We start from the raw sequence: 6,801 nt of genomic DNA on the forward strand, positions 1-6,801 counted from the left end.
TTCAGTTATACAATAAATACATACTACATACATACATCCATACATATACTACTATATATATATATATATATATATATATATATACATATATATATATATATATATATATATATATATATAGAGGGCAGTGGAAACAGACCGGTACATATAAACACTCTTTATTCGTGCGAAGTTCCAAGACAAGTCTCATTTGAAGGCTGTAATAAAAGAATATATATTGTAGACTATAAATACAAATAAATTATACAATAATCTCTTTAAAACCAAATGTACATATATCTGACAGATTAGCTGCTACACACACAATTAAAGTTGTCTTAGAGGATGGGTTTCTCTTCAGCTGCAGTCCATAGGCTTAAGGACAAAATATCTTTGTAAATATTAAAAGTACACTATATAATGCAGTTCTCCTCTCTCGTAAGTAGCCATCTTGCTTGGTGAGACGTACCCGCGTGAAGTCAGATTAATCAACAGATATCACAAGTTTAACATACGACTAGAATTTGAGGAATATCTAGAAGTGTTCGTGAACTATCGGTGATAAGATTAGTGTGAAAATAGTAGGATAAGCGTCTTCTAAGTTAGTTTATCAAGTGTAATACTATAAATCAGAACAAGATGGCAGTAAGTTCCAACTGCGGGAAGAGGTGGCGTAATTTGGCGTGTTTAGCAGATTCGCAATACGATGAGGTAGCAGGAAGGGAACTGGCATTTCTCATCTATGAAATCAGCAAACAGTCCTAACCAAAAGATACAAAAGCATTCATAGATATACTAAGAAGGATATAATCCTTCAAACTGGAACAAATCTAATGAAAACATCTTGAAAATAATTGAAGAAGTTCCAAATAAAATCCAAGTGGTCAGAGACTCATAAAGAAATATACATAAACCAACATATTCCGACAAAAGAAAATGAATAAGGTGAATCTTGTGAATATCCTAATTGATGCATTAGAAAAAGAATGCCAAAAGCATGCAAACTGTGTAAGGTTGGTATAGCATAGTCAATCCACAAAACCTAATCAGAAAATGTGCTGCATGCAACATTCCGACCCATCCACAGTGTGCTGAGGTAATACAGATTTGAGAAAAAGATACAAGAATTTTTTGTTCAACATGTCTATTCATGGATAGACAATGTTATTAAATCAAGATTGAATGTACAAATAGTTGAGGATGAAGAAGAAGAGGAGAGAGAAGAAGAAGAAAAAGAAGAAGAGGAAAACGGAAGAGAAGTAAACAAAAATGAAATGACAGAAAAAAATAAGGAAAAAAAAACAAAGAACAAGATAAAAGTATGGATGCAGAGATACTCATTGATACTACATATGAGGCAATAAAGCAGCATACCTACGAAGAAAAAAATAAATTACGATATGACAACAGAAAAGCAAATCCCGAAGAGGCTCTACCCAGATCTATACATGACGGGAAAGAGGAATAAATAGACAAGAAAGACAAAAATCTGCAACCTTTTGAAAAGAGGGAATTGCAGATTTGGAGAAAGATGTTACTACAAACATCCTAAGATATGTCAAAACTATGAAATATATGGTAAATGTGCATACTTAGATGGATATGGGGATGATTGCAGAGATCTGCATCCATCCCAAAAATATGGTAAAAACCTAAAAGAAGGAAAAGGATGTAAGTTCGACAAAAAATGCAAATATATGCACCCTGTAGCCATGAATCATAATCAAATAAATAACCAACCAAGTAATAAAATCCAAAATAAGAAAGAAACAAATAAAGAGAGAAATCAAGAATATCAGGTAAAAGAGAAAAGCAAACCACCAATGAGATATGCAGAGGTGTCAGCAAAAAATTTCAAAGCATCAGCTCCGAAATTCTACTCAAGAGATAATAACTGTATTTATTATGCAAGAGGATATTGCAGAAACGGAGAAAATTGCAGATTCAGACACAAAATGAATAATTATGATGAAGGAAGATCAAATATTATGGAAAAGTTGGATTTTTTAATGTCAGAATTTCTGGAAATGAAAAAAAAAGAACAACATACCAGAAACAGGAAAGAGACATGGGAAAATCATTATTACTACCAGTATTAAATGAAGGAGAAAACACGCAAACCATCATAGTGATGAATGCGGCAGGGTTTAGTTACGAGTAACTCAAAAAGAAAAATAGAGTACTTAGAAGAAACCTAAACAACCAAAATGAAAAGAAAATAGATATAATGAATATAAGTGAAACCTGGTATTCCCAAGAGGACTGGGAAAATGATGATCAAATAAAAGGGTTCCAAAACTTATAGATCAGATAGAAAAAATAGGAATCAAGGGGGAACCGCAATATATGGGAAAGACAAAAAACAAGGAAAAATATATGAGAAATATAGTAACTTCAGAATGTGAACTAATAGCGGTAGAATTTGAATCTGAAAAATTGATGAACATAGTAATATATAGGACCTCCTAATACTAAAGAGTTTGACTTAATAATTGAAAAATTGGATGATATATGTAGAAATCACAAGGACTGGACTATTCTCCTATCTGGTGACTTCAACTTTCCTTTCGTAGAATGGAAAGAACGAATAGGAGATTGTGGTTGTACTTATACTATAAAAAAGAGAGTAATAGTAGTGGGCAGAAGATAAGAGGCAATTTGAAAAGCTATTAAGGAGTTATGCTACTAGAATACAACATTCAACAAATAAATCACCTGCCAACAAGAAACGAGATGAATTATGTTAAAGAAATAATAGTTTATAATGCGAATATTTCAGACCATAATGTCATGAATTAACAGTTCATTCCAAAGCAAGTGAAAATAGAGATAAGCAAGAAATGAAAAAGTGGGAAGGATATGGAAAATACAAACTTCTACAGTTAAAAATATAAAAATGGTCAGAAATTAATGAAGAATTAAACAAAGATGGATAACATTTTTCGTAAGTGATGACATAAGGTAAATACGGAGATATTATATAAAATATGGAGAAAATAGTGGAAAAATATATACCGAAAAGAAGAAAAAAAATAAACATCATTCATGCATACCAAGAGACAGAAGGATCTTGTTCCAGAAATCTAGAAAGTGGAAAAAAGGTCTTGCAAAAGAAAAAAATGCATGGAAAGTTATAGAACTAAAAAGTAAGATAGAAAATTGCAGAACAAAAAGATTATACAATCAAAAAGAAAATGAAAAACGGGGTCTTGGAAAAGAAAACCCAAAAAACCCATTTAAATATCAAGCAAAACCCCAAACTATTATACTCATATGCGAAGAAGATGAATAAAAGAAGAATAGAAATAGGCCCTCTGAGAATTGAAGGGAGATTAACGAATGAAAAAAAGGAAATTTGCAACATACTGGCAGAACGATATAAGAGAGAATTCACCCACTAGAATAGATAATGAAGATAATGATATAGAAGTAAGGGATGAAAATAGTGAATATTTAGCTGACATAGATATTAATGAAGCTGATATTGTTGCAGGCATTAATGAAATTAAAAATGGAGCTGCTGCAGGGCCTGATGGAATTCCTGCTATTTTGTTAAAGAAAGTAGTTCATTCTATCGCAAAGCCACTTGCAATATTATTAAGACAAAGTGTAGATACAGGCAAGATTTTATGATGAGCACAAATTAGCATATATTACCCCTCTACTTTCAAAAGTGGATCAAGACTAGAGGCAAGTAATTATAGGCCTGTGAGTCTAACATACATATTATGAAAAAGTGTATGAAAGGTAATGAAGAAAAATATTATGAAACATTTTATTTTATAAAAAATAATTTGTTTAATAAAAACGGAACAACACGGTTTCGTACCCGGAAAAAGTACACAAACCCAACTGTTTAGTCCACCGTGGGAGAAACATATTCAAAAATATGAAAAGCGGAAATGAAACAGATGTGGTTTATTTAGACTTTGCAAAAGCTTTTGATAAAGTAGACCATAATATATAGCGAAGAAATTAGAAAACACAAATTATCGTGGGATTTTTAAAAAGTAGAGATGGTTAAAAGAATTTTTACACAACAGAAAACAGATAGTTATTGCAAACGACGAGAAATCGGATGAAGTCAAGGTAATATCCGGTGTGCCGCAAGGTACGGTGTTTAGCTGCAATACTGTTTGTTATTATGATTGAAGACATAGACAATAATGTGAAGGATTCGGTAGTGAGTAGTTTCGCAGATGACACAAGGAATAAGTAGAGAAATTACTTGGTGGATGAAAGAATAGGAAAAAACGCTCTAACAAGAGACCTTAACAAAGTATATGATTGGGCAGAGTAAATAAGGATGGTATTTAACTCTGATAAATTTGAATCAATAAATTATGGAGACAGAGAAAGAAAGCTATATGCATATAAGGGACCTAATAATGAGACCATCACAAATAAGGAAGCAGTTAAAGACCTTGGGTGGTATGATGAATAGGAACATGTTATGCAATGATCAAATAGACAACAACTTGTTGGCCAAAATTGTAAAGAAACAAAAAAATGGGAAATGTTGTTAGGCACTTCAAAACAAAAAGAAAAAGCTGAACACATTGATTTATGCTTTATAAACATATGTTCGTAGTCCCACTTGAATATTGCAATATGATATGGTACCCACACTATCAAAAGGATACACAAATAGAGAGTGTACAAAGGTCCTTTACAGCTAGAATAGAAGAAGTTAAGGACCGAGACTACTGGGAAAGACTACAATTCTTAAAAAATATATAGTCTAGAAAGGAGAAGAGAACGCTACATGATAATTCAGGCATGGAAAACAGATAGAAGGAATAGCAGAAAATATCATGGAACTAAAATATCAGAAAGAGCAAGCAGAGGTAGATTAATAGTGCCCAAAACTATACCAGGAAAAATAAGGAAAGCACACAGGACATTAATCCACTACGCACCAGCATCGATAATGCAGCGTCTATTCAATGCGTTGCCAGCTCATCTGGAGGTATATCAGGAGTGAGCGTAGATGTGTTTAAGAATAAGCTCGACAAATATCTAAACTGCATCCCAGACCATCCAAGATTTGGAAGATTGCAAAAATATACCGGAAGATGTACTAGCAACTCTCTGGTAGAACATTAGAGGTGCCTCACACTGAGGGACCTGGGGCAACCCGAACAAGATGTAAGGTCTGTAAGGTAAGGTAAGGTAAGGTAGGTCTATCTATGCTTAATCATTTCCCATTAGCGCCTTTTCATGGAGGACTTCAATTTACGACTTTAGTATCGATTCCCCAAGAACTAAGAAGTAGTGTTCTACTGTTCTCTCTTTGTTCATGGTTATGTTGGCGTTTAAAAGTTCAGTAAACGTACTATTGACCAGAGTCACTTTTCCATGCGTATATGTTTAATTGTTCGGTAAATTATCCAGTTTTCAAATAAAAAATTTCTGCTTTGTACTTTATGTACTTACTTGTATTTCTGTGTCATCATCTCCTTTTGATAATGGCTTTGAGGGTTGCTCTCTATGCATCTATTTTCCTTTTGGAAATAATTAAATAATAAAATTGGTTCTTTTTTTTTGAATTTTCCCCATTTTGAAAAATATAAGATAAATGTTTCTGAATAAAATACAATTTTGGGAAACAACACGACACCACCGAGTAATGAAACTGATTCTCAGAATAGAAGGCTATAAAGATGTGGGTAATTTTCTGCTCTTCTTAACCTATTGGCCTTAAATTGTTTTAGAAGCGCTGGGGAGATAACGCGAGGTCAGCCCGTCAACGCAAAAATATCAAAAATACCCGACAAAACAGGAGGCCAAGTCATGATTTAGAGAAAAATATGACAGCGGAGCGGAGCGCGCCCCCGGCTCAAGCCTTGGTAATCTCCCAGAGGAGTACTTCAAGGAATGTTTACACAGGCTTACACTAAATACTGCGACAGGGAAGTACGCGTCCTTGTAGCAACAACCTTTAGAGCAAGACCTCCAACGCTTTTGGGGAAAGAACCCCCAAGATCAGAATGACAGATCTCGCCGAATACTCGAGTTTGCGACCCAGTCGTAAATTTGACGCTGGCGTGAAACTGAAAACTTGGTCCGAATGTGTCGTGTGTATGTGTCGTAAGTTATGTGGCGCGTATAGTATATACGTTTTTTTTTAAATGGAACTTTTCAAATTAATTGGCGTTTGTTCTGTCCTCTTACACAAAGGCCGCTGAGTGTAAAACATGTCTTGATTTTACTAGGATAAAAATAGGGTGCCATTACGCAAAGCTCTTCCTTGATAAATTCACGAAATAATGACAACGTCGAAAATAGTCTGAACTTATTACTATTTAGCTTTGGAATTATTTGGTTATATGATATACAGTCTTTTAGATGGGATCAATGCTACTTGTAGAAAATTAATATTATTGTAGTTCCTTTTGAAAATACTCCGTAAAATTTCCATATGCCAGCCACCCTACCCTATATATATATAATATAGATATATATATATATATATATATATAATATATATATATATATATTATATATATATATATATATGAAATTTACACACACACATACATATGTATATTTATACGTGTGTATATATATAATATTTATCTCCTAAATATCTTAATTCTTAATCAATGCCTCATAAAAAAAAGCATAAAGGAATAACAAAGAAAAATAATGTATGAACTTGGACAAACAATACAAGTGAACTTGGACAAACAAATACAAGGATAAGAAAGCTATAAATAAAACCAAACGAACAACCCGAACTGCCAAGGAGAACAAAGTAACATAATGAGAGTAGTAGTAATAATGCAAAATAAAATAAAAAAAAAATATAAAAAAAAGAGA

Source organism: Macrobrachium nipponense, chromosome 5, assembly GCF_015104395.2.
Source record: "Macrobrachium nipponense isolate FS-2020 chromosome 5, ASM1510439v2, whole genome shotgun sequence".
Lineage (NCBI taxonomy): Eukaryota > Metazoa > Arthropoda > Malacostraca > Decapoda > Palaemonidae > Macrobrachium > Macrobrachium nipponense.